This window comes from Dasypus novemcinctus, chromosome 2, assembly GCF_030445035.2.
Source record: "Dasypus novemcinctus isolate mDasNov1 chromosome 2, mDasNov1.1.hap2, whole genome shotgun sequence".
Classification (NCBI taxonomy): domain Eukaryota; kingdom Metazoa; phylum Chordata; class Mammalia; order Cingulata; family Dasypodidae; genus Dasypus; species Dasypus novemcinctus.
The window spans coordinates 126,474,151-126,487,500 of record NC_080674.1 but is presented as its reverse complement, the minus strand read 5'-3'; positions in this window follow the sequence as shown (position 1 = coordinate 126,487,500).

The following is a 13,350-nucleotide window of genomic DNA, read 5'->3' as shown; positions in this document are numbered from 1 at the left end:
TAAATAAATAAATAAATAAATCTTTAAAAAAAAAAGATAATTGACCTCTTAGTCCATTAATGGGTAAATTAATAGTACCTACCTCACAGGGTTATTAGGATAAAGATTAAATGAGTTTTTATGTATGAAGTGCTTAGAATATAACACTTGAAACGTGTTAAATACTGGATAGGTGGGAGCTTGAAAAAGATGGTTGTTACAATTATTATATCCCCAAATTCATTATAAACACAAAAGGACGGTAATCTTTTAATGACATAAAGCCATATTTGATAATGTCACTACTTAAAATCCTCCAAAGACTTCCTGATCAGTGTAGCTAGAACAAAATCCATATTCTCTGCTCTGCCTTTCAGGGCCAGCATCATTTGGCCATTCCTTACCAGTTCAATTCTTCCTGAAACATTTGCCCCCTTCCTGTCTCTGCTCTAGGCTCTATATTTCTATTAGTTTTAAAACTATTAAGCTTTATCTCTGCTAACTGTTCTCTCCTATCCCACTTATCTGCCTGGTTCCTTCTTATCCTTTAGGTCTTGGATTGAAAATCAACTCCTTAGAGACGCTACCCTGACTGCCCTAGCTAAAATATCCTCCCATCTCCAATGTTTACTATTGCAGTATCTAGCCCATATCCTCCCCTTTGTATTATTATTATTATATACTACAAATTGTACTTATTTATTTTGTTTACTTGCATTTTGTTTTTATTTTATATATCTCATGTAAAAAAATAGCTTTTACTATGTGTGAAACTGGTAATGTTTTATTTTTGTTTGCTTTATTTTTTTTTAATTTCTTATTTGAGAAATTGTGGATTTATAGAACAATTATGCATAGAATAATGGATTCTCATTCAGGACCCCACCAATGATACCTTACATTGGTGTAGAATATTTGTTACAATTAATGTAAGCACTTTTTGGCAATCGTACTTATTTTTTAACAGTAGTTACCTTTGTTACAACTTAATATTAAAATAGCATTATTATCTATTTTCCATAATTTACATTGGGCATATTTTTCCATATACCATCCTATTATTAATATATTTTATTAGTGTCATACATTTGTTATAATTTATAAAAGAACATTATTATTTTTGCACCATTAATGATAAGCCAATATCTATGCATATGTTTGCATGCTTCATGCCGGCAGCCAAATCCCTGAGACACTACTCAATTTTTTTCTGTTCTTTTCTTTATCTGTTCTTCTCACTGTATGATTTCAATTTTCCTGTCTTTGAGTTTGCTGTTTCTTTCTTCTACCTGTTCAATTTTGCTATTGTATGCCTCTAGTGTATTTTTATTCTCTACTATTGTGACTTTCATCTTCATACTTTCTGTTATGGTTTTTATACTTTAAATTTCTTCTCTTTTTTTAAAGATTTATTTATTTATTTCTCTCCCCCCCCCACCCCTGTTGTCTGTTCTCTGTGTCCATTTGCTGTACCTTCCTTGTCCACTTCTGTTGTTGTCAGCAGCACAGGAATCTGTGTTTCTTTTTGTTGCATCATCTTGTTGTGTTAGCTCTCCGTGTGTGCAGCACTATTCCTGGGCAGGCTGCACTTTCTTTCGGGCTGGGCGGCTCTCCTTACGGGGCACACTCCTTGCGCGTGGGTCTCCCCTACGCAGGGACACCCCTGCATGGCAGGGTACTCCTTGCACACATCAACACTGCACATGAGCCAGCTCCACACGGGTCGGTCAAGGAGGCCCGGGGCTTGAACCACAGACCTCTCATGTGGTAGAAGGATGCCCTAACCACTGGGCCAAGTTCACCACCCTTCAATTTCTTCTTTATGCTCACACATTATTTTCTTAATATCCTTTAGTTATTTATCCAAATTTTCTTTGCTGTTCTTGAAATGATTTAGATTTATTGAACTTCTTTAATTAGTTATTCCAAATTCTATTCTCCCCTGAAGTTTTAATTTATTCCCTTAATTGAGCCATATCATCTTATTTTTCAGTATGGTTTGTGATTTTTTGTTGATGTCAAGGCATCTGATTACCTTCATGAGTTAACCCTGAAGGCCAGTTTCTCCATCTTATCTAGGGTTTTATTGTTGATGGACTTTATTTTAAGGCTCTTCTTTGATACTTGGTCCAACTTATTCAGAGCTTTTAAAATAAACCCTGTTTAACTGTTCTGATTTTCTCAGCTCTTTATCTGATTCTTGAAGTCCAGTTTCAATCTCCTTTTTTTTCTTCCCCATTAGGGTATCCCATGCTGGGGAGCAAGATGGGGTCAATCCAGAAAGGTGGATAGTTCCAGAAAAGTCTGTTTTACATTTAGGTGGTCCAGTCAACAAAAACTGGATTGAGTGAGTGCAGCACCACTTTCCAGCCACAGTTTTATTATAGTTTTTCTCCCCACCCCCCTTTTGCTTTTCCTTCTGGGAGCTCTTTTGTATTCAGTACTCCTAAGCAGCTTGTGTTCCAACCTGGGTCCCTGTGAACTTGGGTCCCTGTGCTTGGATATGTGTGGGCTATATTGCTGCTGTCCCCAATGGGAGGTGAGAGGGATCCAGACTTCCACCTTCTAGCAACTTATGTGCAGGACCAAGTGAGGGAGAGGAAGTGGACCAATAGGTCCAGGGCAGAAATTTCCATCCTGATGTTTTTCTCCTGCCTCAGTTCAGCATTTCTGGAGTCCTTCTCCAGTTTCTATCATCACTCAGAGCTCTAAGCAAGTGGAATTTGTCCTTATATTTGCTGAATCTCTGGGGAGGTTTTCTCAGGGGATGTCTTACTTTGCCATGGTGATTATTTCACTCTTTCTGTATTTTGTTTGCTGTATCTGTCATATCCACCACCAAATTACCAGCCCTGGACAGAGCTTGGTACATGGCATCATCATTTTTGGAACATTCTATCAATTGATTTATTTTATTCAGCTATCTATTTGCCACTATTCCCAGATTCTACTCTCCATTGTATTCAGGACAATTGCCTCCTCCTTTTTACATCATTGTTAACTATTTCTGTCTATGAGGCTTCACTCATAGGCCCCTTGACAGGAATACTCATGCCTTTTTCCATGGTCTATCAAAATTCTAATGATCATCCTCTTCCTTTAAGAAGATTTCAATGAAAACTCTTGCCTACTGATATTTTACACCTCAGCATTTCTATATGACCTAAAAATTTCTCCCCCCAAAATTTAATCCTTATATATATACAAAATAATATTTAAATTCCTTAATATGCATTATTATCTCTTTTAGTTTCTTGGCTGCTAAAGCAAATACCATGCTTTAAGCAATAGGAATTTCTTGACTTACAGTTTTGAGGCTTGGGGAAATACAAAATTAAAGTAATGTAAATGTGATGCTTTCTCTTAGAAGGTTGTAACATGCTGGGGCTGGCTACCAGGGAGCATTGCTCCTTGGCTTTTTTTTTTTTTTAAGATTTATTTATTTATTTAATTTCCCCCCCTCCCCTGGTTGTCTGTTCTCTGTGTCTATTTGCTGCCATCTTCTTTCTTTGTCCGCTTCTGTTGTCAACAGCGGCACGGGAAGTGTGGGCGGCGCCATTCCTGGGTAGGCTGCACTTTCTCTCGTGCTGGGCGGCTCTCCTTACGGGGTGCACTCCCCTACACGGGGGACACCCCTGCGTGGCAGGGTACACCTTGCACGCATCAGCACTGTGCGTGGGCCAGCTCCACACGGGTCACGGAGGCCCAGGGTTTGAATCGTGGACCTCCCATGTGGTAGACGGACGCCTTAACCACTGGGCCAAGTCCGTTTCCTGCTTCTTGGCTTTTTGATCACATGGCAGTGTACATGGCAGCCTTTCCTAGCTTCTCAATTCCATTGGCTTCAAGTTTCTAGCTGTTCCCTGTGTCTTTCTATCTCCCTTTGTGGTCTTCCCTATAAGGTCTTAAGTAATAGGATTAAGACCCATCCTGATTCAGTTGGGTCAGACCTTAACTGAAGTAACCTCATCAAAAAACCCTATATACAATGGGTATACACCTGCAGAAATGGTTAAGATTGAAAATGTTTTCTGGGGTACATCACTCCAAGCCACCACATACTGCCCACAGAATCCCCAAAAGATATGTTCTTCCCATGTGAAAAATATATTCATTCCATCACAACATTCCAAAGCCTTGTCATTTCAGTATCAATGCTAAGTAAAAAGTCTCATCAAAATCAGTTGCAGGTGTGGTCTACCTTGGGACACAAGTCTGCTCTGTCAGTGCACCTGTTAAACAAAGATAACACATTATCTGCTTCCAATATACACTGGAGGGACAGGCAGAGGCATAGGACAAACATTCCTATTCCCACAGGGAGAAATTGGAGGGAAAACAGGGGCCATAGGTCCCAAACAATTCTGAAATGCAGCAAGCAAACTCCACTAGATTTCAAGGTCCAAGAGTCATTTTTGACTTATTGCTTTGTACTTTCAGCCTGTAGGAGTGGCAGTCCCACTTATTCCCAGTGCTTGCACAGCATCCATGCTCTACTTTAAAACTGAGCTGAAGGTTCCACCCTCTCTGAGCATCAGAATGACAGTCAGGTTCTCCAGGGCACCGAGACATCCTCTTTCCAACTATTCTAAATATATTTTTGTATTTATATTTATTTATCCCTAGGTGTACAATATCTGGCAAAGAACAAAACAATGAAAAAAGTTTAGAATTTGAAAACTTGATATTGGAAGGCTCTTAAAGAAAGGTAATACCTGTATATGTACTGTAAAATTTTGAATACCCCAGCATTTATTTTAAAGAATTTTTATTTTAAAAGAATAACTTCAGTAATCTAGTCAACAAGATTCTTTTGTAAGTTTTGTAAGAATTTGGTTTTGCTTGGGTGGTGATGACACCTATGCTTCCCAAAGTATTCTAGACTCTAAAAATTGCAGGAACAAACATACTGGGGACCATATGGAAACAAGTTCTACAAGAATTTCATGTAGTTAGCATCTGCTTCTATCAAAATTGGTACTGAAACTGATATCCTTAGTCGTTTTATTTCTTCTCTCAGGTCAATGCTTAAAGGATCGTTTCATCATGGAACACTATTAGAAAGTGTTATGCCAAGGTCTGATTTGCTAAGTTATAAAACACAAGACAAAAAAAAACCCAAAAACCTGTTCAGTGACAACTCATGCATGCTTCTTATTTAATTCAAGCTGGTTAACTTCTTTTGCAAGGCCACTGTTTCAGTATAAACACCTGCATTCTGAACATCAGTGCTACTGACTCATGCTTCTCTGTCTAATATAAACTCAGATATAAAGTGTAAGTGTAACTTCACAAACATCTTTAATCCTTCAGAGCCAAAGGGGGACTTAATATTTATGACGTGGACTGTTTTCTCCCTAGCTCTTTCTGGCAACATGAAGAACTACATAGTCTTAATTTCTCGCATGTACCAATTTTTCTTCAGGGACCCCTCTGTCTTCATTCATGCTTTAAAAATAGCAATTCCTAAAATTTTGCTTCACTGTTGTCTTCAGGAACTCCTTGTAAACTATACAAGTTTTGATGCCCATGTGAAGACAATAATAACTACATCAAAACTACTGCCTAGATAACAATAATTGTATGACATTCTTATTTTAGAGATGTTAAAATGTGAAAAGAAATGTGTTTCTTTAAAAATGATTAAATGTATCACACTATAAAAATGGAAGCTAATTTCTTTAAAATATCACATTTCCATAAAAGAAAAGATAATCCCAATTCTCTCCACTCATATTCTTAGGGGAGATGTTAGTTTCATTGTAAGGAGAAAGCACAAACTCCTAGATAAGGCAAACCTGCATCTGCATAGATGAATCAGAGAGCTCATGTGCACATTCCTAAGCACAATAGCTATCTGATTCTAAAACCACTCCTGCTACATATCAGCAACTTCAAAGGGACATGTTTACAATCTTGCAAATCCTGACTGGGCTCTGTGCGTTGTTCTTACCTGATATCATCCCCTGTAACCCACTAAGCAGCTCAGAGTGCTACTCTGATTTTCCTGCAGCCGCCCAGGACCAGTTTCCTGGTTTGTAAGTTCCCCAGTAAACTGTTACTGTCTTGCAACAGTACTTCACTTTTCGGTTTTAAGTGCCCATCCAACTTTTGTGGAACCTATTCCGTAATTTCACATCTAGACAATTGCTACTCAGCCAGGTGACTGAAAACAAAACAGACCAAGAGAAACAGGAATCCATGGAGAAAATCCTGGGGTGACCAACTTCTGGGATATCGGGGGAAGCAGCTTGCTTTCTAGAACAGTTCAACCCAGTATGTGAGTACAGGGATGCCCTGAAAATGCTAGCGGGAGTGTTAGTTGTCTTGCTAGAGAATCTAAAGGGCAAATGACAATTGCAAGGAAAAGAAGTAATCGCAGCCCCCATGTGGCCACTGTTATGACAGTTATGCTATCAAAGCCCAATTAAAAGGAGAAACTGAAGTAAGGAGATAAGAAGAGACTTTAACTCTAAAACAGAATATTAGGTTAGCATGTTCCAACAATGCTAATGGATTACAAAAAAAAGAGGTGCAAACCCAAGAGGGAAAATTAGAAGTAATGCCATAATGCCCTGTAAAGTCGAGAAAATGCAGGGAAGAAGGATGGCACAACGAGAGGGCCAAGCAATTATCCAGAGGGAAGGCTGGGATCCAAAGGAGTGGGATAGCTGGCAGAGTACGGAATAGGGAAAATGGGAGGAGGAAATTGAAATTGAAGAGGAGCCTAAACAAACAAGTTCATTAATAACTACAAAAATGAAAGCAAACACAGGGCAAGATCCCTGCTCAGAAGCAAAGAGTAATGAGGGCATATCCCCCCCCCCCAAATTATTAAAATTAACAGAATGCTTTAACAAAATGGCCAAGAGAACATAGCCACTTGGTTACTAAAATTATGGGGTATAGAGGGAATATTATGCTTTCAGGAGTGGAAATGGCAAAAATGTCTAGCTTTTCTACTTATTCCTTTCTTTGTCAGCATTTTTACCAGGCTCAGCAAAGACCAGATGCCATTCAAAATTTATTAATATGGTGCATTTTAGCGGCAAAACTGGCATGGCCTAATAAGGGGAATATGCAATATACAATAGTCAGCTGGTCATCCACAGAAGAATTAAAAAACATAGTCAGAAAACTAGTAATGAAGCATTCAACATATGCTGAATACTTTCAAGGACCTGATGATGGACTATTCATGGCTGTTATGAAAGATAAAATCCTCTAGACTGTGCCTCCAGCCTGGTATGGGACTTTAATAGTTATTCTAAGCCCACTAGTTGACCAGGCTATTTACCAGATGGCATGGGCTGTAGCAGACTTGAGTGAGATAGAAAGAATATGGTTAAAAGTGGTGAGGAAACTAACCAAAAACCCACACAAGGGAAGGGGCAGAGGGGGCCTGTACATGTAATCCATAAACAATTATGGGCTGATTTAATTGCCTCAGGCACCCCAATTGAAAAAATAGATAAACAGCCTAATGCTACCTAACCCTATATTAGCAGGATGCTGTGAAATCTGCCTAAGGAAAGAAGATATCAGTCTCTGCCTACGTCTAAATCTGTGCCACTGGTTATCACTCCCACAGCACCCCCAAGGAAAGTAAGTTTGGTATAAGAGTGGGTATATGAATATATACTAAGGGGCAGATGTGTTATAAGACCTGAACTTTACAACCGCCACCAGGGAATTTTGCCTTCACACCCACACAGTGAAATCAGTTATACAGGCTGCTGCTCATTGGTCTCCAGTGTACCTGCCTCAACCCAGGAGAGTCCTCCACACCAAATAATATCACTTCCCAAATGGACATGCTGAAATCAATGAAAGGTTACGAGAACTGACCACAGTGGGGATCATGTGACAGGCATGAAACCTGTTTAATAGTCCTGAATGACCGGTGAAAAAGTCTGAAGGTAGTTGGAGAATGACAGTTGATTATAGAGAATTGAATAAGGTTGTTCCTCCCATTCATGCAGTAGTGTCTAATATTGCAAGGTTTATTGATAATATGTCGACCCAGTTAGGAGAATTCCATTATGTGTTAGTCTTAGCAAATGTCTTTTTCAATATTCCACTAGCTGAAGATAGCCAAGACCAATTGACATTTAAGTGGAGAGGGTAATACTAGACTTTCCAGGTTTTGTTCAAGGGTACCTACACAGCCCCACCATCTGCCACAGAATGGTTGCTGCTGATCTAATAAGATAAGAAAAGCTGTCAAATGTTCCTGGGTGTCACTATATTGACGATATTGTGTTTACTTACTATGTAAGACCTGCCATTACAAGGCTTTTTACTGAATAAGGATGGACCAACAACAATGCTGAGATCTAGGGGTTTGGACAATCTGTAAAATTCCTAGGGGTGGTTTAGTCAGGTAAGACAAAGGTCGTTCCAGCAGCAGTCATAGATAAAGTACAAAGATGCCCAACTGCCTGCATTGTAAAAGATCTGCAAGTCTTTACGGGCCAACTAAATTACTGGAGAAATTTTATACCCTACCTAGCTTAGGTTCGTCAGCCATTATATAGATTAATGAAAAGGGGGATGTAGTGGTATTGGAACACTGAGGCCAAGCAAGCATTCCAGCAAGCAAACGTAGCTATAAAACAGATCAAGTCTAAAGGTACTTTAATGGCAGGACAAGTTTAAGATTTGGATGTTGCCAGCTACCCGGAAGAGTTTGGGTGGGGCCTATGTCAAAAACAAAATGAGAAGTGAATACCACTCAGGTTCTGGCACTGACTATGGAAAGGAGCCAAACAATATAGTTCTATTGAAAAACAACTGTTAGCAGTATAGCTTACTTTTATGCAAACTGAGCCTATGACAATAACTTTGCCAGTAATTGTGTGAACATTTTGCTAATAAGTGGATGGGTCAAAAATACTTGTATTCTTCCTCAAAGTGCTGTGCACAGACTAACACTACAAAAATAGCAAGCTTATTTGCAACAACAGAGTTCTCTCTATACTAGCCCACTATCTGAAGAGTTATCTAAATTATTGTGACCAGTTTCTGAACACCCCTATTCTAATCATGCCAGCAATAAAGAATGTAGCATCAATAATGGAGGGTATAGGAGCCCTAGCAGAGGATGCCTTAACACTAATCGTTCCTGCAAAGAACAGCCTCCCCTCCCCCTTAATGGTGCATGATAGCAGTTAAAATAATTATGGACACCATATGGATAAATGAAGGAGGACATCAGAGGAGCTAACAGAATGATTATATAGTCCATGAACCTATGCAAAGCTGCATATGCACCAACAGCTGGGCCATGTATCATGGTCTGACTCTCTGGATGGGACAGTGGCAACAGAAGAAATGGACCATAGCTGGTAAGGACATATGGCATAAAGCCCTGTGGGAAGATACCTGGGTTTGAGCACAAAACCCTGACACCAAAATAACAATCTGGCGTATTCCAGTTCATACTTCATGCACACCTCCAGGGAATCTGGAAGCCAACATAATAGCTAAAATTAGATGAGAAATGAAAATCATGACCAAGAAGATTGGCTACACCTTAAGTCAGGACATAAGGATCCCAAAGACTGTATGGTAATTATGTAAAGGTTACATCTCCCTTTGAAATACAGCAATGTGTCTACAGCCCATGTTCCTGTCCAACATGTGCTCAACAGGGGCATCCTTCCCCGTAATGTAGGGCAGGTTCTCCAGGGAATGCAGGCTGGGCAATGCTGGAAAATAGACTATGTAAGACCTCTTCATCTGTCAGGGGAACAAAAGTATGCACTAACTTGTGTAGATAATGCTTCAGGCATTCTGCAGGCTTTTGGATGTCAATCCAAACATTTCTGTACATATGGGTAACCATAACACACTGACAGCTACCAAGACACATTTTACAGGTCACTGAATCCAGGACTGGGCACAAGAGAAATTGTCTTGCGTTTTCATCTGCCATACAACTGTCAGATCGCTGACCTGAAGGAAAGCTAAAAATAGTATTTTGAAACAACCTTTATCTCCCAACCACTCATTGCATGGTTGGCAAGTCATTTACAGGAAGTAATTAAGCTAAGAAATAATGCACTGACTACAGGGCAAACCTCAGCTATGGACATTTCAGGACCCACATGTCCACTCCATCAGCAATAAAAGTAGAAGTAACATAAGAACAAGGCACTCCTCCAGTTAGAACAGGGATTTGTATTGAGATTGCCACAGGCCATATCCAAAGGCACCCATCTAATTTGGTGAGGCTTATGCTGGAAAAGGCCACCCAAGTGGATCGGTATTTGTGACAGCTTAATATTATTTATGAATTCCTAAAAGAGATATTGATTATATTTGTAAACTAATCAGTTCCTCTGGATCTGGTGCCCTTTGATTGTATTAAATTCAAAGGTTACTTTTACTTGGTTAAATTAAGATTAGGGCTTTGATTTGGCCACATCGGTAGGGTTTTGGGTCCCCACCCCTTTAGTGGGCAGACACTCACAGAGAAAAAGACAGGGCAGAGGAAGGAGACAGTTCATTAGACACGGCAGAGACCCCAGGAAGAGAGATTAGCCTAATAGGCTACAGCTGACCTTGTGAACAGACCAAAGCAGCTGAGCCCAGAAAGAAACAAGCCCCAGGGAGAATGCCTTGCGGCAGTCTACAGCTGAGAAGGGAAGAAGCTGGGGCCACAGAGCCTAAAGAGTAAGAGGAAGGCTGAACCTTGGCAGACATCACCCGCCATCTTGCTTCAACATGTGACCAATGACTTTGGATGAGGAAGTACCTCTTATGGTACCTCGAATTCGACTTTTTAGGGCCTTGTGACTATAAGCTTCTATCCCAAATAAATACCTTTTATAAAAGCCAACAGAGTTCTGACACTTTGCTTTAGCACCCCTTTGACTGACTAATACAGTATTCCTATTCCTTGAGGACAGAGAAATGATTTAGCGGTAACTCTGACTGCTTTTACATGTAATATGTCCTTGTTGCTCTAGTTTACAGACAGCCTCCTCTATAGAAGCCAGGGCAGAAATCACATTCCTATTATGGCTTAATATGCAGGTTCCTTTATATAATGCCCTACCTGATGCCATAGAATCCTTGGAGGCTACGGCTGGTATACCTCCCTGGGGAAGAAACGAACACTTGTCGGGAGATGGGCCTATAACTTATGTATTACCAAATGGCCGTGACTTCCCAAATTAGTTCCTACTAAACATTTTGTATTGGCCCTAGGTTAATGTTTCTAATCTTCACAGCAGAAGAAAGTGAATTTCCTGAAATTGGCAACTGAAGTGACTGCAATTCATAACCAGACTGACTGCTGGGTATGTGGAAAGTTGCAGACTTCTGCTGCAGACAGAATGCCTTGGACAATATTGCCTTTTAATCTAACAGAGTGGGGTGTGGGGATATGCTGTACTAATGTTCCTCTTGATATTAGCAGGTATAGATATTAGTATATGTGAATTCTGTATTTTGTGAATTCTGCCTCCAGATGTGTCGCTTAATTGCTGTTAAGGGATATTCCCAGAAGAGGGGTATGTAGAAGGTAAGAGTGTTTTTTGAGGGAGGAAGTATGAGACCATAAACCAAAGAAGCCACAAATTCCTAGATAAGGCAATCACACACACACACACACACACACACACACACCCCGCCATAGATGCATCTTAGAGCCATGTGCACATTCCCAAGGAGAATAGCTATCTGTACTAGAACCACTCCTGCTACATATCAGCAACTTCAAAGGAACATGTTTACAGTCTTGCAAATCCTGACTGGGCTCTGTGCCTTCCTTGCTCTTACCTGATATAATCCCCTTTATTCTGCCTGGCAGCACAGAACACTACTCTGAACATCCTGCAGCTCCCAGGACCAGATCCCCAGTTTGTAGTTACCTAATGTAGGGTTATTATTTTGCTATATGGAGTGGCCTGCTTCATTCTTTGGTTTTAAGTGCCCATCGAACTTGGGCTGAACCTGTTCTGTAAGTTTGCTGCCAGACACTCATGCAGGTAAGCAAAAAATATATGGTTAGTTCCAAATACTGTTTAAAGCTGCCAACAAATATGATCATTCTCACTAAGGTAGAAACAAGAAATGTATTCCCCATTAAAAGTTATCAGTGTCTACTTTTTGTTGTGTCTGAGAAAAAGAGTTCAAAAGTGAGACTACCTACACAATCAGCTCTGCCAAATATCTTAATTTTACATCACAGAATCCTAGAGCTGGTAGAGAGTTGTTAAAACATCTAGTCCCCATATCTTCCTTTGCTACTCAGGAAACCAAGGTCTACAGTCACAAAGATAGGCACTGGACCTCAAGTTTCCTCAGTCAGAGCCATTGGTTTTAATGCCACACAATAAAGTCCTTCTCTTGGAGTAATTGTAGTACTTACAGAAGACAAGTAATACTTTTTCTTCCAAAAGTGATACTCTTTGGCACTAAAAGGACACAGTGCAATATTACTCCTTTGGGTTGGACACAGATTGTAAAAGGATGTTAAAAATGCCTTAAAAACATTCTTAATGCAGAATTTAAATAGGGTAATACTGACCTACCTAACACGCAGAAATGAGAAATCTGGAACAGTGTTCACCAAACTACAGATCATACCAACCACCTATCTTTTGAAAGTAAAGTTTCATTGGAAGATGGTCATGTCCACTTGTTTCCATATTATCTATGATTGCTGTTGTGCTAGAACAACAGAGATGAGTGGTTACAACAGAGACTGTGTTGCTCACAAAGACTAAAATATATACTATCTGGCCCTTTACAGAAAAAATTTGCTGATTCTTGACCTAAAATATGGACTGTAAAGAACAAAGGCAGGAAAGACAATAGGCTGCAACTTCAAGCACAAGTTTAATGGGTTAGCAACTTGGAAAGGACTGCTTCTTTTAAACTTGCTCATGCCTACGGCATTCACTGCCCATATATAATATTCATCATAATCCATTATGCACACACACAAACACACTCATATATACATGTTCAGTTATGTCATAGGTTACCTTCTCATAATGCTCTAAGTAAATAATAAAATAAATTAAATAAGTTACTTAACCTCTCGATTCATTTATGTTTCTTTTCTATTTATTTATTTATTTATTTATTTATCTCCCCTTCCCCCGCCCCCCCCCACCAGTTGTCTGTTCTCTGTGTCTATGTGCTGCGTGTTCTTCTTTGTCCACTTCTGTTATTGTCAGTGGCATGGGAATCTGTGTTTCTTTTTGTTGTGTCATCTTGTTGTGTCAGTTCTCCATGTGTGCGGTGCCATTCTCGGGCAGGCTGCACTTTCTTTCACACTGGATGGCTCTCCTTACGGGGCACACTCCTTGCGCGTGGGGCTCCCCCACACAGGGACACCCTGCGTGGCACGACATT